Genomic DNA, 22,864 nt, shown 5'->3' with positions numbered 1-22,864 from the left:
CTGTCAGCCATGACAGAGTAGAAGTCTTAAGTAATTCGTAATTGTATTCTTAGCATTACCTGCACTGAGGATTGAACCTTCAGCCTCCAGACGACTGTCACTTTATCCATTACGCCGCGGGTCCTCGCATTTTTTTTTTTTTTTTCAATAAACACTAACCTCAAAAGCATTGCTTTTATTGATGCCAGATGAGACAAAGTTGGGCTTGTTTAGTTTTATCATTCCTCAAAAATGTGTGTGTCGAGGGGGGGGGTCTTCAGTTTCCTTAGTTTTTACCCCCCCCCCCCCCTCACACACACACACACACACACACACACACACACACACTTCCCTACCCTGCTTCTTGCTATTAGCACGCACTGTGGATGCATCTTTGACAGTAGCGTGTTGCCAGTAAATACATACCGGAGACACAGGCGGAAAAGGTAGAATATTCTCAGAGAGTTTTTAGCAGTAGAGAGAAGAAATCTTCTCCTGACAACAGGATTTCTTTCTCTCTCTCTCTCTCTCTCTCTCTCTCTCTCTCTCTCTCTCTCTCTCTCTCTCTCTCTCTCCTCTGCTTTGGCGTCTACTACTACTATTCCTGCTGCTGCTATTATATTAGCAACTACGACAACAAACGCTTTCTTTCATTCAATCGTTGTTCTCCTTCTTCCAGCATCCTCATCATCAGCTAGAGAGAGAGAGAGAGAGAGAGAGAGAGAGAGAGAGAGAGAGAGAGAGAGAGAGAGAGCGTTTCCTATCATCATCATCATCATCATCATCATCATCATCCTCATCAGTGTCATTACCGCGCCGATCCAAGAACCAGCTACCCTGCCGCTACTGTTTCTCTGATATCTCTTTCTCCCAGAGTTGCCGCTCGCTCGCTCACGCACGCATATTGATTTTAAAGTCCTTGTTTTGAGAAGCCTTTAGTCGAAACGTTTGTTGCACGCTGACTTTTTTCTTTTCTTTTCTTTTCTCCAGAATCGGGAGCACCGCATTTAGAGTTGGAAAACCTCCAGTTTAAAAGGTGTTAAAAAAAAAAAACACAAAAAAAAAAAACTTAAAAAGAAAAAAAGAAGAGAATATTTTTTTGTGTGTGTGTGGGTACACACAATTTATCTCTACATACATATATATATATAAATATTTTTTTTCTTTTTTAAATTTAAAAAGTGCCTTTGTCGCTTGTTCTTTGGAATTACATCAAAGCACAAACATGCAACAAACTAAATCACTCAAAGACACACACAAATAAACACACATACATACATTTTATATATAGTGAAAAGAATAAAGAAAAGAAGCGTTTTATGTCCTGGCGTACTTTGTTCACGGATAAATTCTTAAAATAAAAGAATCGGTAAACTTGGACCCAACAATCGACAATGTAAGTTTTCCATTTTTCTCTTCTTTCCAATACTTATTGTTTTGCTTCCATTGAAAAACAATCTTTCTCACTGGCCCCCACCCACCTTAATTGGTAAATCACTTTAAAGTGCTCAATACTCTAAAGAGTAGAGCATCTACAGTAGTGTTATCCGCAGGTTATAATTGCGATGTCAAGGTTTTGACTCCGCGATCTTATGAGATTTGTTTGGGATGAGGAAGGATCGGGGTAATTTTTAGGCGTTTCTTTTTATAGTGCTCAATCTCTCAATAGAGATTTATGATATAAATTGTTTTAATATGATTAATGCATACGCGAAGGCAAGAAGGTTTGCGCAGTGGATAAGGTATGTGGCCGTTGATCCCATCTGAATGTGATCGGCCGCCCGGTTTTCGAATCTAAGCACGAATAAGCTTGCTTCACCTAACTACACTGATGAGTCGTACTGATGAAACGACTGCTTTTTTTTTTCTTTTGTTTGTTCGTTTGTTTGTTTATTTTTTGGTTGATTCTCGTTTCTTTGTATATTTTGTCCTTTAGTTCTCACATTCCAATAGTGATATTTCTGGTTGGTTGATTGTTTTTATTTTACGGCATATCAACCCTTTTCAGGTTATTTAATGCCGAATCCAGTGATTTTGAAGAAAAAGTTTTTGATAGAATATATATATATTTTTTTTTTTTTTTTTTTTTTTTTTTTTTTTTTTTTCAAGTCGGTTTCTATTTAACCCATAGTTGGGACCCTAAGAAGTACTACCACTCCGGGTCAGAGTGGACCTGGGAGTAATGGCAATTAAGGGGTGGCTCCACACTCCCCAAAGCCCGCAAGCTGGGGCCTCACCATCGGATATAGTTTAAGGTCATATCCAGGACCAGGTGATGTTTCTGATAGAGAAGAATTGCTGTTTTCTGAATCGGAACCTTTATTTATTTATTTATTTTATATCCTTACATCAAGTCGCTTCATGCTTTGTCTAGAGCGATTTCTCCACACATACACACACACAAGTTAATCATTTACTTGGAACCTACTCGGTCTGTATATACCAATGGTAATGAATAACACATAAAGCGTGTCGGTTACACGAACCACATAAGTTGTCCAAAATGGCGTTTTTATAAGTTTTTTAAGGTAAACATCTGATGAGTACGTGACTAAATATGCAACAATAACATAATTCTGCAGACTTGTGACTCGCAATACTCAACAATATTGTAATGGATATCTACTGAAAAGTAATAAATGACCAACTGAGAAAAATTGATATTTGGAACATGGAGAATTATATATATATATATATATATAATTTAAAGGAGATTAGAATAATAGTCTAAAGAGCTAAGTGTATTTTAATGTAATAGTGAAATTACTAGTTTAATTAAAATACAGGAAATGCTCGTTGTAATTTAGATATATAATAAGCTCGATAGTTAAATGTCCTAGAGCTAATTCAATATTAAGTAATGTGATTTATAATTTAAAAGTTTTAAATTTTTTTAAATTTAACAATCAAAATTTAATTAAATTAAAAATCAGTTTCATAAGAAGGAACAACAACAAAGTCAATTATCTGCAATTAACTTTGTTGTTGTTCCTTCTTATGAAACTGATTTTTAATTTAATTAAATTTTGATTGTTAAATTTAAAAAAATTTAAAACTTTTAAATTATAAATCACATTACTTAATATATATATATATATATATATATATATATATATATATATATATATATAAATGAAAATTACAATTAAATTTACCAAAATGATCCACGATGGTAAAATTAAAGTATATCATAAATATTAAAGAATTAATATTTATAAAGTTATCTCAGCCAGATGTAAAAGCTCGATAAAACCAAATAGGAAATAATACGAGCAAACAGTTAATAAAACGTGTTAAAAAAAACTTTGAAATGAGTTAAAAACATATTTAATCTGAAAAGGAAACACTAGATAAGTGGATAGTCCTTAATCCGCGGAGTTTCGAAGAAATACTTTCCTTCTCATCAGAGGGTAGGAATTAGCAAAATGCGGGATCGGATTTTGCATGTAAAAGTATTTGATGAAACAACAAGTAAGTCAAAGATCTTACTTGAAAACAAAAAAAAGTGAAGCAGAGGGAATATGGTGAAGAAAAAGGTGATTACACATGAATGGATAGTCTGGTGGAAGATAAATAATCCAGTGAAGAGAAATAATCCATATATATATATATATATATATATATATATATATATATATATATATATATATATATATATATATTTAAAGACACACACAGATTTTATAGGTTTATATACTTGTATGTACAGGATTCACTCCTAAACTAATTAATCGATAATTATGAATTTTGGAACATAGATGCTAGGCGTAAGTATGGGTTGTGTATGCTATATTTAGTTTATTTTAGTTTCATGCAAAGGGGTTAAAAAGAGGATAGAAGTGCATTGTGAAAATACAGATAGCTCCAAATTGGGGGAAATTTTAAGTATATGTAATAGATAGCAATAATAAATATACCCTAAATATCAGGGGTGGGGTTCAAACATTTTAAAGAATTTTATGGTGTATAATATGTAGGCACAATCTCGCGTTCGAAAATTCAAATATTTTAGATTTGCATCAAATTTGATTAGTAAATAATCATTAGACAACAGTTAAGCCAAATTCCCTGAATATCAAGCTCTTCTTAAAGTCGCTTAGACGTTTTCTAGAATCAAAATAATGTAATAGATTTCGATAAAAATTGGAAAGGGTTCTAGACATAAGGTTTAGTATGATTATATCTTGATTTTAATCTTTGCTATAAAAGGCGCTGATCTGTTCTGTTATGAGAATTCATTTTTACCCATTCTGAGACGCATATACTCCTTATATATATATATATATATATATATATATATATATATATATATATATATATGCATGTCTATCTATAAAATATGTGTATGTATGTTTGAGGACACTTCTCAACCTATATACTCAACGGAATTTTGATCTACGGACGTGAAATTTGGTATATAGGGTATTCAGACACGTGGAAAACTTTTGATTCGGTTTTCATCCGGAAAAATGGCTGCTAAGGGTTCAAAGTTGAAAAATTGGTACTTTGGGGGGGAGGGGGAGTAATCGGAATTTTATCTGGTTTTCAACCGTTTCACAAATAGAAATGCGTGAATCGTTCACATGACTAATTCCTTAATTGTTAAGAATAGGTCGGTTTGAAAACACTTTTTAAAGTCGTGTCAAGCTAGCCTAATGGTTATCGTACTTGACTTACTGTCTTTAGGTTTTGGTTTTAATTTCAGCTCGAGTATTTTTTTTTTTTTTTTTACTTACAAGAAGTAAATGGTTTAGAAAAACCATAATACTTGCATGCACGTCTCAGTTTCTGTATGAATTAAAATATAATATTTATGCATATTTTATGACCGGGCAACGCAGGGCGGCCTACTAGTATATATATAATCCATCAATACATTCTGTTTCACAGAAATTCCAAGATTTTATTCGTGTTACTATTCGTTTTTTTGGGGTTTTTTTTCCAAAACAAAAACTTTGGTACATTTACAGATCTGTTTCATTCACGGAGAAAAATCGATATTTGTATGTCAATATTAGATATTTCCTCCGTAAACTCATCGGAAAAAATCAGAAAGTTTTCGAAAAGAATATGCATAACGATGTAATGGGTAAAATTCAGAAAGAACCAAAACAACTTACATCGGGTCCATTTCCAGCTGAGAGAGTTAAAAAAAAAAAGAAGAAAGGCTATTTCCTATGGGCCGCCATCTTGTTCTCTCTGTCTTATATATATATGATGATGATTGCAACGTCTTGTCAGACAAGTGCCACTCCCTCAGAAATTTAAAATCCATGAGCCCAAATGCCTGAGGGAGTATCTATACAAAGATGATGTTACAGAGTCTTAGCTTTGTACGACAGCTAAGTCTCTCTCTCGGTTCAAAATGTTGAGATCCAGCAACAAGCAAGAGCAAGATAGCCAGCAACAAATTACACTGCAGACCAGCTTAATGCGGGTACTGGTCTCCCGCTTTATGGTTTTTTCAATCAGAGATTTGCTTCTCCTAGAAAGGTTGCCTTCACCACGGCTTACGGGAGCCCTCTCCACCCCAATACACATATACACACACACGAATATACACGGTGCTAGTTGGCCATTGACCCAGAAAAAGAGTTCATTCGCCCTTTGGAAGGTCTTGTTTTTAATCCTCCAGGGAGGCTAGCCGCCCTCCTCACCAAACAAGTCTGGTGGGGGAACCAGTTTAGTCGCCGGTGACTATATACACACACACACACACATGATCAGAAAAACATTGGTATCATTAGTTTCAAATCTCTCTGGAAATGGCGACTAGAGACAGATATATACAGAGGCTGAAAATGATCTGACATATGTATCCAGATGTTGGTCCCCTTCATGGCTTTGAAACCGACGGTACTTATGTTTTTCCGATCTTCTATAACACAAATATAAATAAATATTACGCTTTTATTTTAGAAATTTTCTTAATAATCAAGCACTCTGTGGGGATGTCTTGCATGAACCTTACACAAGTGTGTGTATAATAAATCACAGAAAACTATTTTTATTATACAAATAAAAAATAAATAAATATGTGGTTTATTCCAAGGATTGATTCTTGGCATAATTTAAATACAATTTCGGGCATATGGCATAATCTAGAGGTCAAATTGTCACAAACTTTATGCAATAAATTAGTCTGTATTTCGGCAAGAACATGTCAAACGTTGTCTTCCAAGTGGTCTATTGTGTTTGGTTTACCAGCGTGGACATAAGACTTTGCATATCCCCCTCCCTCCAAATAATAATCTAATGCGATTAAATTAAATCGCACAAATGAGGTGGACTGTTGAGAGGTTCATTTCGTGAAATTATTCGTTCATCAAATGTTTCTCTCGGTAAATTGGCTGTATTACATGCTGTGTGGTATGTGGCTCTGTCCTGCTGAAACCACATGATGAATTGCTAAGAGTTATGGAGAATAACGGTAAAACGAGGAGAGGGAAAGAGAGAAAGATACAGAGACGGCTGGAGAGAGAGGGTGGGGGAGACAAAAAAATTTTAATTTAAGATGTTACACACAATATTTATATATCATATTATTAGTTAAATACACGGCATAATCACACTGACACACCCGTTCTCATTAGATCACCAAAGATAAGCAATGTTGGACCTCGTCAGTACCAGATAGGCGACCAATTTGGGAATTCCAGGCGCTGTATGTAGGAGTACGTCGATACCTCCCTGCGAGAGCTGCAAAAAGCTAGTGTCGTCATCTCTTCTAACAAGGATATCCATGCTACTGAGGACTGCTTGAGAATTTTATACTCCCTTGGAACTTCCTCCTTTGGGGGAAGCCAGTTAAGCATTATTTCACTTCTATTAAATTTTATATGATCTTGAGCAATGCGGGGTAGTCCTGCTAGTATATGTATGTATATATATATATATATATATATATATATATATATATATATATATATAATTCAAAATCTAAACTGTAGTTTTATATGAAACATTAATTTTAAATCCTGTTTAAGAGCAAGAGACTAGTAACAGATGCATCAGCTCAGATGTGGCAGCAATACTCCATGAGTAGGTAAACCGTGGCCTTGTAGAAGTACAGGATACTCTCAGGTGTGAGTAGCCTTTTAGCACAGTAGAGAGAGAGAGCCCACCTTTTTCACAGCAGCCTTGTTCCGAGCAACAGCCTTGCAGCCGCCTTGGCCCGGGTAGCTCTGCTAGTATATATATATATATATATATATATATATATATATATATATATATATATATATACTAGCAGAGCTAGTATATATATATAATTCAAAATCTAAAATGTAGAGTGTCACTTGGATGTAAGGTCTACTATTTGAGCCAAAATTTTTAGGGATACTAGGGAGTTGTGTAGCAAGATGTCTGTTCACATTACACTTGAACTATATATATATATATATATATATATATATATATGTGTGATGATTGCAATGTCTTGTCAGACGAGTGCCACTCCCTCAGACACTTAAAGTCCATGAGCCCAAAAAGGACTTCCATCGTCACAGGACCATTTTAATAGACAAATGACTGAGGGAGTATCTATACACAGATGATATTATAGAGTCTTAGCTTTGTACGACGGCTAAGTCTCTCTCTCTCTCGGTTCAAAATGCTGAGATCCAGCAACAAGCAAGAGCAAGATAGCCAGCAACAAATTACACTGCAGACCAGCTTAATGCGGGTACTGGTCTCCTGCTTTATGATTTTTTAAATCAGAGATTTGCTTCTCCATAAAAGGTTGCCTTCACCACGGCTTACGGGAGCCCTCTCCACCCCAACACACAAATACATACACACAAACACACACGGTGGTAGTTGGCTGTTGACCCCGAAAAAGGGTTCATTCGCCCTTTGGAAGGTCTTGTTTTTAATCCTTCAGGGAGACTAGCCACCCTCCTCACCAAATAAGTCTGGTGGGGGAATCAGTTTAGTTGCCGGTGACCTGACCATGAGGCAGGTAGTACTGAATTACATGGTACCAGTAGCATATGACATGACCTGACATACATACATACATATACATATGACCTGACATATATATATATATATATATTAATTTTGTAAGTTTTTAATTATCCTTGTAAACTATATAATTTTTTTTTTTTAATTTTTAGTCCTTCGTTGGAAAATTATTTTGTCAGTAAGTCATTTAATCTCCTGCAATCGCTTCATCAACTTGCTTTCACAATAGTCTAGAGTTTTCAGAGATTATCAGTTGTTTGCCATGAAACACCGTTTGGGGATTTAATATATATATGTTAATCATTTACTTGAAATGTACTCGGTTTGTATATACCAGTCGTCATAGATTAATAAATCTTTCTCATATATATATATATATATATATATATGCTGAGCTTGTCTAGCACCAGATGGGTGACCATTTGGAAATTCTAGGCGCTGTATGCGCTCTCTGCTTATCTTGACATTGTTTTCAGTTGTCTTGAACCTACACTTGCAACTGCTATTTAACAACACTGACTCAGAAGAGGTGGGGTTGGAGATTGCGCAACTCTTGCCACAAAAATTTCAGCCGCAGACACCCTTACAGTGCATAATCATAGTCTGTGAAGACTGAAGAAAGCTACCGCATGTTTATTTGTATGGCATAATAACGTTGACACACCGGTTCTCACCAGGACACCAAAGTTAAGCAACGTTACGTCTGGCTAGTACCAGATGAGCAACCATTTGGGAGCTCTCGGCGCTTTATGCATTCTCTGCTTATCTTGACAGTTTCCAGTCGTCCTGGACCTCCACTAGTATTTAACAATGCGGACTCAGGAGAGCTGTGGTTGGAGATTGTACAATTCTTGCCACAAAAATTTCACACACAGGCGCCCTTACAGTGGGCATCTATAGTCTGTCAAGACTGAAGGAAGCTTTTACTTCAGTAACGATAACAAGACCCATGGCGTAGTGGATAAAGCACTTGGTGAAATTCAGTTATAAGTTATACTCATCATAAACAAAATACAAGACGATGCCCCTATGTTTTCCCTGCTTTTGCATACAAAACTAAGACGATCCACACATGGCTACTCAACAAAGTTTCTCACCACTGGTCGTCAGACATGCAGTCACCTTCTTCTTACGACTGTGACCCCATGACTATTTCTTCTCCGAGATAAAGAGAAATAAACACATGCAAACAACATGGTGGTCTCTCTAAAGTATGGCTTCCAACCTTTTAAATATGGCGACCCATTTTAGAAAAAGCTATGAGGAAGACCCCAAATCCTTAAAATATCTTATATATTTATTCATTTTGTTGTACTGTCATATACTGCGATTATTGAAATATTGATTATTAGCAGTTCATCAGCCCGGCTTTGCTCAGACCCTATGTACTATTCATAACTTTATGTGCATATCTATATATAAATATATATATATATATATATTAAAAAGTTTGACTCATGTCCAGGTAAACTACATTGAAAATTTCAAGTGTTTTGACCCAATATTTGGCAAAGGAGTTTGATAAAGTCTACAAAGATCAACTCTTTCAACTTTGAACTCTTGGCAGTCAAATTTTCGCCCAAAAACTGATTAAAAAGCTTGCTGCATGTCTGAATACCCTTTATGTATAAATTTCAAATGTTTAGACCAAAAATTGTCTGAATAGTTTGCTACAAATTGCAAAGGTCAAATCTTTTGAACTTTGACCCCTTGGCAGCCAAATTTTCGGCCGGACACCGATTAAAAAGCTTGCCCTATGTTTGAATACACTTAATGTAAAATTTCAAATGTTTAGACCAAAAATTGTCTGAGTAATTTGGTAGAGACCGCAGAGGTCAAATTTTTTTAATTTTGATCCAAATTTTGACCCCTTCACATTTATTGTTTTGGGCTCAAATCAAATTAAAAAGTTTGATCCATGTCCAAGTAACCTACATCTAAAATTTCCAGTGTTTAGACCCAAAGTTGGCAGAGGAGTTTGAGAGAGTCTTCAAGTCGTTGAACTTTGACCCCTTGACAGCTAAATTTCTGGCCGAAAACTGATTAAAAAGATTTTCACAAATTTCAATACCCCTTATGTCAAATGTTTGTATATAACCACAACGGCTGGGTCGATTTTTATGAAATTTCACACAATTACATATTATGTATCTGGCAGTGTTCTTAGATAAGTTTTGTATTGGAATGTCTGCGATAAGTATCGATAATCAATAATCAAAAAATCTGATGACAGAAGGAACAGACGATTTTATTCAATCTAACACTGCAAGTGCATTTGAGAAGTTTTATTTACACATAAGTAGAAAGGCTTGGCACATGAAATCAAAAGTAGCCTCTTTCATATGACAAAGGTGCGTTTCGAAATGAATGTTTCTTTTTAGAGCATGATTGAACCATGATATTGGCTTATGCATTTTAAACTTTAATTCAAGCCGTCATATATAAAAATAATTTTATAAAATCAATGTTCTCTTCAGTGCAATATAGACTACAATATATTGTGGGCTAAGTCACTGCAAGGAGGCATGTGAAGCTTCCTTCCGGTGCACTGTGATGGGTCCCCAACTAGAGCAGCCAATCGATCGATTTGATTGAAAAATTGATTTTATCGATCTCGATGATGATAAAAATATGGGAGTGTGAAACATTCATTGATCATCCTTCAATCCCTGGCAAGATCATGTATCCCTGTCAGTATATATATATATATATATATATATATATATATATATATATATATATATATATATATATATATAGCACCTCATTTAATGATACTCTTTTATATGATTCCAAATAACTCATCAACTAGTTTAAGAATCTGATTGCATTTATTTACCAATTCCAATGTGTCTCTTCTCCTCCACCTTCCTGCAACCCAGTTGAAGGATGATACTTAACATTTTTAACATGTTCCAACTATCAAAGTTAGTCACCTTTTATCAACGTCTCACCTGATTATGAAAAGGTTACTTTTTTTTTCTGTTTTCTTTTGATCACACTATTTCTGGAAATCCTCTTTTAGCTACAGCTGCCAATCACTTGAATATCACATTATATATATATATATATATATATATATATATATATATATATATATATATATACACACACAATTCAGAATAAAATTATCTAACAATCAACTGGTATGGAAACCTGTGATTAGAAATCTTACAATATATTATTGGCAGTAATAGTCTATAAGTACTATCCCACCTAAATAAAAATTGCTCGATATACAAGATAGAGCAAATAAATAATATTTCAAACGTATTCTTTGTCTTACATAGAATAATAAAAATCTTTTGATTTTAAATTTAACCATTTCACGTCATACATTTTTTAATTTATTGAATGACTTAAATTTATTTATATATATATATATATATATATATATATATATATATATATATATATATATATAGAGAGAGAGAGAGAGAGAGAGAGAGAGAGAGAGAGATGATATGATATGACAATGAACACCTCTGTAAAGGTAGCTGTGTGTATAATTGTGAGGCAAGGGTTATGCAATCTCTAACCCCATTTCTCCTAAATTGGCACTACTTGGGTCTAGTGACAAGGAGAGGCCCCAAGACTGACTGGAAGCAATGCAGAAATAAGCATAGAGCACCTACAGCACCTGGAATTTTCAAATGATCAACCATTTTAGCACTGAACAGGTTCAACGTTGCTTAACTTCTGTGATCTGATAGGTACCAGTGTCTCAACGTGATTATACCATGTGTGTGTGCCAAAGGGCGAATGAACTCTTTTCTGGGTCAACGGCCAACTAGCACCGTGTATATTTGTGTTTGTGTATATGTGTATTGGGGTGGAGAGGGCTCCCGTAAGCCGTGGTGAAGACAACCTTTCTAGGAGAAGCAAATCTCTGATTGAAAAAACCATAAAGCGGAAGACTAGTACCCGCATTAAGCTGGTCTGCAGTTTAATTTGTTGCTGGCTATCTTGCTCTTGCTTGTTGCTGGATCTCAACATTTTGAACCGAGAGAGAGAGAGACTTAGCTGTCGTACAAAGCTAAGACTCTGTAACATCATCTTTGTATAGATACTCCCTCAGGCATTTGGGCTCATGGATTTTAAATGTCTGAGGGAGTGGCACTCGTCTGACAAGACATTGCAATCATCATATATATATATATATATATATATATATATATATATATATATATACACACAAAAACCGGAATGGAAAAACAATTAAATACAGGCAAGATAAAAAAAAAAGAACAAACAAACAATGTTTTTCTGTGTTTACTTATTTTTGTATTCTCGCTCCCAGTCTTTATCTCCGCGACATTTCTTTTTTATATATGCATGTCTATATTTATAGTAAGGCATAATCAAGTTGACACACGGTTTCTCATTAGATCACCGAAGTTAAGCAACGCTGATCTTAATCAGTACCAGATGGTTGACCAATTTGGGGATTCCAGGTGCTGTATATAGAAAGACGTCGACACCTCCCTGCAAGAGATGCAAAAACCTAACGTCGTCATCTTCCCTAACGGGGATATACAGGTGATTGGGGACCGGCTCAGAATTTCATACTCCTATGGAACTTCTTCCTATGAGTAAATACTTGTGTATATATCCCTATTAACGTGGTATCTTGAAAGAAATTATATATATATATATTAGTCATCCACATACAGTATTGTTTCGCTGTTCCACAGCTCATCAATACAGCTAGACAGGCAACTACCTCAACTCAGAATCGAAACCCGACTGCCCAAACGACAGTCAAAGCTTCTAGCCATTACGCTATATGGCTGCTGCTGTGCGAGTAAGGAATTAACGATGTTTTGACATCGTCCAAATGCCTGCACTCGATTTGTTTACACAAAGAGCATCGCTTAATACGCTAATGACAGTTTGTATATCACTTCCAATATGCTCAACCCAAGATAGGGAGCATTATATATATATATATATATATATATATATATATATATATATATATATATATATGTATATATATGTATATATATATAAATTCAAAAGATTTTTCAGGTTACTAAATTGAATAATTCTGTAAACTTAAAGAAAGTATAAATATTAATATTAATGTCAAACGTAACCAGATGAAAAAGCTCAATATTTGAGATCGAGCATTTTCAAATAATAAATTGTTGTAATTTCTAATTTACAGAAATCATATATATATATATATTCTTCAACCAGAACTGGCTCCCATACTTACAAAGCTGTTTAAGCGTTGTCTTAAGGGGAATTACTTCCCAACACCCTGGTAAACCTCATCAGTATGTCCCGTATTTAAAAATTCAGGTGATCGGTTATCTGACCAATTACTCTCCTGTGCGCCATGAGTAAGTTGCTGGAATCTGTGTTCAATAGAGAAGTAGGCAACCACCTCAGCAAAAATAACCTCCTCAGTGACATGCAATATGGTTTCTGTTCTGCTAGATCTACAGCAGATGTGCTAACAGTTATATCTCATAGGATTAGTGAATCTCTTAACAGAAGCTTCCTCTCTAGGGTAATTGCTTTTGACATATCAAAGGCCTTTGATAACATATGACATAAAGGTCTACTCAAAATCTCCAGCTAGGGTATAGTTGGAAATGTCTTCTCAATTATTAAATCATTTTTTTCTGATAGGTTCATAACAGTATTGATTAATGGGCAGAAGTCAGAAGCTAACAGTATTAATGCTGGAATCCTTCAGGAATATATCCTGAGCCCAATGATGGGGTGTTCGTTCGTGCCTGACCTCCATAGAATGGAAATATATTACAAAGTTTAACAAGGTTTTTTAATATAGATCCACAGATTATTGTGATAAGTGTTTCAGTGTGAACATGTATGGTATAATAAATTATGGGGTTTATCTATTTATTTTTACTTTCATCATATTTTGCTTTGGTTTTGATACCCCCCAAATTCGAAGCTATCTCTTTACAACTCTTCCTTTTCATAATCTATCATACCCTCATAAATCAGAGTCCATTTTCTGTAGGCTGTTTTTGAACCCAGTCAATGACGGGTACTTTTGCTAGTATGTATATATATGCATATTTCTATATATGAATTCCTTGTGTGCAGGGCGTTTGCTCAGTTGGTAGAGTGCTTGCCTCGCATGCAAGAGGCTTGGGTTTTGAACTCTGAGTTTGGATGTATCTAAATGATGAACCCAAATGAGGGCGATACTCGGGTCTTAGATTTCCGGTTCGTTGACTGTCATGGCTCTTGTGGGCTGCGACGTTGTTTGGCTGTGGAATTTATTATATATATATTCGCAAACGTAAAGCATACACTTTTGCAATGATCTATAAATTTTAATCAATAAGTATTTATCTTGTTACTAGCAATGAAAACTTAAGTTATGGACAAAATGAAAAAAAAAAAAAAACATACAATAAAAGGAATCGTTTTTAGTATCAAAAAATAAACATTAATTTTTCCGATTCCGATATCCTAAAAATTCCAATTTTTTTTATTCCCGATTTCGATTAATCGTCCCAACACTGTATTATACAGGGTGACAAAAAAAAAACGGGCCCCGTTTCTTAGTGTTTTGTCCGAATGAAATGAAACTTTGGTCATAACTAGTTTATTATATTCAAAACATCACATCAAACATTAAGGTCTTTGGCCTTTTTTTCTCCGTTCTACAGCATATATTCTAGATATACTTTCTATGTTTTTTTTTTGGGGGGGGGGGGGTTACCATATATATATATATATATATATATATATATATATATATATGCTGTGGTTTCAACAATTTTCAATCTGGATGAAATAATTAATCATGATTCAACTGCTGAAGGCCAACCACCTGTGGATCCCGGAAGTTTAACTAAGTCCTTGATGCTTGTTGCCTAGGTTTTGCACCTGTACACTGATAAACCTGCGCCCTCCAGGCAGAGATGTAGGGAAGATTATGTTGTGAATTAATTCTCCCTGATTGATGAAACGTATGTCGGAATCATCAAAGATGCCGCTTCAACAAGACAGATGGCAGAGACTTCTGATTGAGATGTTGGTGGAGACTAACAGTTGGGACACGGTGAACATGACGGCAATACAATACACACACATATATAAAGGGTGGCTTAACTTGAATAGGTTCTGTTTATAGATATACTAGCAGACTGCCTGGCGTTGCCTAGTCGTAAAATACACATAAATATTAGATTTTAATTCATACAGAAACTGTGACATGTGCATGCAAGTATTATGTTTGTTTGTTTTTTTAAAACAGTTCAGTTCTGGTTAGTAAAAAAAAAATACTCCAGCTGAGACCAAAACTTAGGGACAATAAGTCAAGTACATTAGGCCATCTTGATACGGTTTTTAAAAAGTATTTTAAAACTTAGTTATTCCTAACATAAAGAATTTATCACGTGGAAGATTCACGCATGCGTATACGTGAAACAGTTGACAAACAGATAACAATCCGAGACTCCCACATACCAATTTTTCAATTTTGACCCTTTTAGCAGCATGTTTTTCCGAACGAGAACAGATTAAAGTTTTCCACCTGTCTGAATGCCGTATATACCAAATTTCAAGTCTGTAGATCAAAAATTCGTTGAGTATATAGGTTGAGAAGTGTCCTCACACACACATTCTCACTTAATAAATGAATATATTTCTGTAGAAATATATTTTCTTATAATATATATCAATCCTTATTTAAGAAGCTCAATGCAATTACAGAGCAATATAGAGAATAAATGACAAAAAGTTATATTCCAAAATTCATGATGTTGACCATCTTATAATTTATTCCTTTAATTCAGTTGACTTATACAATTCTTGACAGTATCTGTTTCGCAGCGCAAAATCAATCACTTAATTATTATATCAATCAGTGAATCTGAGTTAAGGGTATAATAGATTCACTGATTGATATAATAATTAAGTGATTGATTTTGCGCTACGAAACAGATACTGTCAAGAATTGTATAAGTCAACTGAATTAAAGGAATAAATTATAAGATGGTCAACATCATAAATTATAAGATGGTCAACATCATTCTCTCTCTCTCTCTCTATATATATATATATATATATATATATATATATATATATATATATATTAAGGATGGAAACTGTCTGGGAAATATATAAACTAAGAAGCAGTTTATATATATATATATATATATATATATATATATATATATATATATATTATTCCTTAATTGGAATTCATTTTATTATTTTTTTTTTTAGATGAGCATTATATATTAATTTATTTTTATTTCGGACTATTAGTCTCATCTTTATTAGTTGTTGTTTTTTGATCTTTTTTTTTTTTTTTATTGGTTCACAACGTTTCGGCCAACTTCCTCTGGAAAAAAAAAAGATCAAAAAACAACAACTAATAAAGATGAGACTAATAGTCCGAAATAAAAATAAATTAATAAGAAGCAGTTAATTAGCATTTACGCAACGTTCACGACGTCTGTCGTTCGAACATTCTGGATTGTCTAATGTTTGCGCCGGAATTGAACGTTTAAATAGTAAATTTTCAAACTTTCTTAATTTTCCTTTTGCATGTGTTGAATATCAGTTGAGAAAACAACCTCGTTAATGTAGCATAAATGACTAAGGAAGAAGCTTCGACCAAAAGCAACTTGTTTTTTTTCTAGTGTTTATGTGTGTATGTGTGTGTCGGGGGGGGGGGGTGCATCTCAAAGAAAAAAGCTTACATCAATGAACCTGAAACGCTACCGGAATCAAAGAAGAGCATCAGGAATAAAGAGAGTCGCCACTTATCAAGGCCCGAAGCCCACTCGAGGATAAATGTTAATGAATGTAAGGTGGTAATGTAGTTATCGTTAATGGTGTAAATTGGATAGAATTTGATTATTTAAAAGGGACGGCTCAACAAGAACTTGTTTACACTAGACTTGAAGGCTGTCATGCTGTAGTCTGCTGGGAAGCAGGCCAGCGGTACAGTGTTCCACAGGCAGGCAGTTCTAGGAAAGAAGCTTTGTTCATGAAATCTACGTTTAGATTTAGGCACAGATATTGAACCTCTATTCAGTCTTGAAAGACAAAGGATACTCCCTGTAGGAGCATCTGCGTGTGTAATTGTGTGGCAAGGGTTGTGTAATCCCCAACCACACCTCCCTGAATCGGCACTGCTTGAGTCAAAGTGGCAAGGAGAAGTCCATGACGACTGGAAACAATGCCAAGATAAGCGGAGAGCACATACAGCACCTGGAAGTCCTAAATGGTCACCCATCTGGTACAGGCCAGGCTCATCACTGCTTAACTTCAGTGATCTGATGGGGGCCGATGTATCAAACGTGATTATGCTGTATATAAGCACGTATAGAGAGTGGGGAAAATTGTTGATAGTGGTTATAACTAGGTGAGTTATATTTGTGAAAGTTTTGCAAATGGAGGGGGGCATAGATTGGAGCTCAGACGAGCAGTTGTTGTAGAATTAAATCGTGATCCAGTGATAATGTTTTGGAAAGGACACTGATTTGTAAAGATGAAAATAGAAACCATTTTAAAGAGGTTTTATTTCATAACTAAATTATTTTTCATTTTTTTTTTTTTCTTTATTTTGTTTGCAAACAAATCTCATTTGCCTTTGTCATACTATGCTAAAATTATTCTTAACTCGTTTCTGAAGAAATAGAGAAAGGAAGATCTAGCGAGCAGAAAAACCTCTTTCCCACAGAAGAGACATTACGAGCCTGCCTTTGCTCTGTCATTAGTTTCATGGCAAGTGCTCGACTGAATTCCAATCTATGGTTCCCCTTGCAAAACTTTCACAAAAAAAAACACTCGACTAGCTACAACAACTATATACGATTTCCCCCACTCTCTATCTGTGCCTAAATCTAAACGCAGATTCCATGAACAAAGCTTCTTCCCTAGAACTGTCCGCCTGTGGAACACTGTTCCGCTAACCTGCTTCTCGATTGAATACAACACGGTAGCCTTCAAATCCAATGTAAACAAGTTCTTGTTGAGTCGTCCCCATAAATAAGCAAATTCTACCCAATTTACACCATTAACAATTACTACACTACCACCTTACATTCATTAATCTTTATCCTCGAGTGGCCTTCGGGCCTTGATAAGTGGTGACTCATTTTGGATTTTGCCATTTTATTTTTTTCATCTTTAACTAACTTCACAAATTCAGTTTTTCCCGATTCAAACACTCCAACCAAGCTTAATGTATGTTCAAACGGGTGGTCACATCTTCTTTTTTTTCTAGTACATACGTTACATAGCGCGGACGCGCGTATACAAATGCATGCGAAATTACGTCTCCGGCACAGCAAAAAAAAAAAAAAAAGACTATAAAAAAGAGAAAGAGAAAGATCACGTTAGAGAGACGTGGAGAGAGCACTGGAGCACGGGACGAGATAACGTTTGAGATCACGGCCATAACAATGAGAAAATAAATGTCGTTGTTACAAAAAAAAAAAAAGAAAAGTTGAAGTTCGTTTTCTTTCTTCCTTTTCTTTTTTTTTTTTTTTTTTTTGTTCACTTTACGACTGAGGCATGCAACGTGTTGGTTCCCGGACAACGCTACAGTGCTACACATATATGAAATTTGAAAAAAAAAAAAAAAAAAAAAAAAAAAATCCGAGTTCATTAATTGAAAAGGAAATTGAAAATATGTTCTAGGAACGAGGTCTCATTTTCCTTGTCAGCGATGTGATCGCAAATTCTTACCTGCCTCGGGACAACGCGTATAAATATATTGGCTCTAATTTATCATCGCAGGTAGACATGAAAGGGGGGGGGGTTAAAAATAAATAATAAGGCGCTATTTTTAAACTCCGAAGTAGATGTCATTTTCTTTCATTTCCCCGCCTACCTACGATTAACACGAGTCAATGTATTTTAACACTGCGTTCAGAGACGCGGTCGATCTGCGAAATGTTGGTTTTATTCTTGTCGAAAACACGTTTTTCAAATTCGACTTAACCTCATGTGTCATATATAATTGATGTAATGTAATGATTACGAACACATCCGGGTTCTTTCACGCAAGAATATGATTGGCTGGTATAAACCATAATCTACCACAGAAAGATACTATACGATCCCCTACTTTTTCCCCACAAAAAATGTGGGGAGGTAATACCAGACAGGATGGTCTCAGGACAACAGAAATGAGGAGATAATGCCTAGAAGGATGGTATAATGAAAACAGAACAGATACTACACTACCTTTATCTGAAGTAAGCATTGAAAGGTAGAACATTAGTTTGAAATAGTAAATTGAATCGAGTATTAAAAAGTTATAATCTGTAAAATGTGCGTGTGTGTGTCTGTGTGAGTTCGTTTCTTGTAGACTCCGAAATGGCTGGGCCGATTTTTTTTTTTTTTTTTAAACTTTTACACAAATGTACTTATATGTGTTTATTAATGGTCTTAGATAGGTTTCTTATTGGAATGCCTTCGATAAGTATCAAAAATCAAAAAAATCCGATGAAAGAAGGAACAGTCCAATTTTAACGAAAGATAACACCCTTATACAACCTAGCATTACAAATGCATCTGAGAAGTTTTATCATCGCACAAAAAGGAGGGCCAGGCGTATAAATTAACAGTCTGCTCTTTGATAAGGAAGGGGGAGCGTTCGAAATGAATGTTTCTGCTTAGAGCACAACATAACCATGATACTTGATTTTTTGATTTTAAGCTTTAATTCAGTTATATAAAATAATTATATATAATTATATAAAAATAATTCTATCAAATCAACAGTTTCAACAGAAAAAATACACTACCTCCTCCAAAAAGGAGGAGATAATGCCTAGAAGAATGGTATAATGAAAACAGAACTGATACTATACTACCCTTACCTGAAGTGAGCATTGAAAAGTAGTATAGTTTCGGCAATAAGCTTTTGGTAATGCCTGAGAGGAAGGTACTAGAACCACAGAACAGATACCACACTTTCCTCTAACACATACCAAAGAAGAGAAGGTAATATTTGAAAGGATGATATTATGACGACAAAACAGATACTACACCTATTCACCCAAACAAAATCAAAGTGATGTCTGGAAGTAATTGTGTATAAACTGATTATTTACAAGGATGGCTCAATAAGAATTTGTTTACATTGGATTTGAAAATGGCCATATTATAGTCAGCTGGAAAGCAGCCTTGTGGTATTGTTTTTCATAGATAGGCAGCTTTAGAAAAGAAACTTTGTTCATGGAATTTTCAATTAGTTTTAAGTACAGATGGAGAGTAAGGGAAATTGCTCGGTGAATGTTTGCCGCATACGTTCTGCAAGGATGACCATATATTGAAGCTCAGCTGAGAACCTGCCATAAAAATAACGATAAGTTGTTGAGATGATGAAAACAGAACAGATACCACAACTACATTAAGTGTTGAACGATAGTATATTAGTCTGAAATATTATAGTAAACCGAATTGACCATTAAAAGATAGTAATAGTATAGTTTCAGCTTCAGAAAAACAGATACCAAATGATGTTTATAACATTCATAGGTTCTCATCTTTTCACTATGATTTTTATAACATTCATAGGTTCTCATCTTTTCACTATGATTTTTATAACATTCATAGTTTCTCATCTTTTCACTATGATTTTTATCACATTCATAGGTTCTCACCTTTTCACTATGATTTTTATCACATTCATAGGTTCTCATCTTTTCACTATGATTTTTATAACATTCATAGGTTCTCACCTTTTCACTATGATTTTTATCACATTCATAGGTTCTCATCTTTTCACTATGATTTTTATCACATTCATAGGTTCTCATCTTTTCACTATGATTTTTATCACATTCATAGGTTCTCATCTTTTCACAATGATTTTTATAACATTCATAGGTTCTCATCTTTTCACAATGATTTTTATAACATTCATAGTTTCTCATCTTTTCACTATGATTTTTATCACATTCATAGGTTCTCACCTTTTCACTATGATTTTTATCACATTCATAGGTTCTCATCTTTTCACTATGATTTTTATAACATTCATAGGTTCTCACCTTTTCACTATGATTTTTATCACATTCATAGGTTCTCACCTTTTCACTATGATTTTTATAACATTCATAGGTTCTCACCTTTTCACTATGATTTTTATCACATTCATAGGTTCTCACCTTTTCACTATGATTTTTATAACATTCATAGGTTCTCATCTTTTCACTATGATTTTTATCACATTCATAGGTTCTCACCTTTTCACTATGATTTTTATCACATTCATAGGTTCTCACCTTTTCACTATGATTTTTATAACATTCATAGGTTCTCATCTTTTCACTATGATTTTTATCACATTCATAGGTTCTCATCTTTTCACTATGATTTTTATCACATTCATAGGTTCTCACCTTTTCACTATGATTTTTATAACATTCATAGGTTCTCACCTTTTCACTATGATTTTTATCACATTCATAGGTTCTCACCTTTTCACTATGATTTTTATAACATTCATAGGTTCTCATCTTTTCACTATGATTTTTATCACATTCATAGGTTCTCATCTTTTCACTATGATTTTTATCACATTCATAGGTTCTCACCTTTTCACTATGATTTTTATCACATTCATAGGTTCTCACCTTTTCACTATGATTTTTATAACATTCATAGGTTCTCATCTTTTCACTATGATTTTTATCACATTCATAGGTTCTCATCTTTTCACTATGATTTTTATCACATTCATAGGTTCTCACCTTTTCACTATGATTTTTATAACATTCATAGGTTCTCACCTTTTCACTATGATTTTTATCACATTCATAGGTTCTCACCTTATCACTATGATTTTTATCACATTCATAGGTTCTCACCTTTTCACTATGATTTTTATCACATTCATAGGTTCTCATCTTTTCACTATGATTTTTATAACATTCATAGGTTCTCATCTTTTCACTATGATTTTTATAACATTCATAGGTTCTCATCTTTTCACTATGATTTTTATAACATTCATAGGTTCTCACCTTTTCACTATGATTTTTATAACATTCATAGGTTCTTCACCTTTTCACTATGATTTTTATAACATTCATAGGTTCTCACCTTTTCACTATGATTTTTATAACATTCATAGGTTCTCATCTTTTCACTATGATTTTTATAACATTCATAGGTTCTCATGTTTTCACTATGATATTTATCACATTCATAGGTTCTCACCTTTTCACTATGATTTTTATAACATTCATAGGTTCTCATCTTTTGACTATGATTTTTATAACATTCATAGGTTCTCACCTTGTCATTATGATTTTTATAACATTCATAGGTTCTCACCTTTTCACTATGATTTTTATAACATTCATAGGTTCTCACCTTTTCACTATGATTTTTATCACATTCATAGGTTCTCATCTTTTCACTATGATTTTTATAACATTCATAGGTTCTCATCTTTTCACTATGACTTTTATAACATTCATAGGTTCTCATCTTTTCACTATGATTTTTATAACATTCATAGGTTCTCACCTTTTCACTATGATTTTTATCACATTCATAGGTTCTCACCTTTTCACTATGATTTTTATAACATTCATAGGTTCTCACCTTTTCACTATGATTTTTATCACATTCATAGGTTCTCATCTTATCACTATGATTTTTATCACATTCATAGGTTCTCACCTTTTCACTATGATTTTTATCACATTTATAGGTTCTCACCTTTTCACTATGACTTTTATAACATTCATAGGTTCTCACCTTTTCACTATGATTTTTATCACATTCATAGGTTCTCACCTTTTCACTATGATTTTTATAACATTCATAGGTTCTCACCTTTTCACTATGACTTTTATAACATTCATAGGTTCTCATCTTTTCACTATGATTTTTATAACATTCATAGGTTCTCACCTTTTCACTATGATTTTTATCACATTCATAGGTTCTC

The 22,864-nt window shown here is 34.1% G+C and overlaps 2 protein-coding genes across 2 annotated transcripts in view; one reads left to right on the top strand and one right to left on the bottom strand.

Moving 5' to 3' along the window:
• LOC145263803 (UPF0415 protein C7orf25 homolog) overlaps positions 1–22,864 on the bottom strand; it is a 707,479-nt gene that overhangs the window by 379,225 nt on the left and 305,390 nt on the right. The gene's annotated exons all lie outside the window — the stretch shown is intronic.
• The window catches only part of LOC145263804 (uncharacterized), a 188,378-nt gene continuing 166,085 nt past the window's right edge, over positions 572–22,864 (top strand). Inside the window, exon 1 of the mRNA XM_080120868.1 lies at positions 572–1,375. The gene's annotated coding sequence lies outside the window, so the exon portion shown is untranslated. The remainder of the gene's footprint in view (positions 1,376–22,864) is intronic.

The sequence above is a fragment of the Euprymna scolopes genome, chromosome 39 (genome assembly GCF_053919585.1).
Source record: "Euprymna scolopes isolate OS-2025 chromosome 39, ASM5391958v1, whole genome shotgun sequence".
Classification (NCBI taxonomy): Eukaryota; Metazoa; Mollusca; class Cephalopoda; order Sepiida; family Sepiolidae; genus Euprymna; species Euprymna scolopes.
This window is presented reverse-complemented; position numbering and strand designations above follow the sequence as displayed.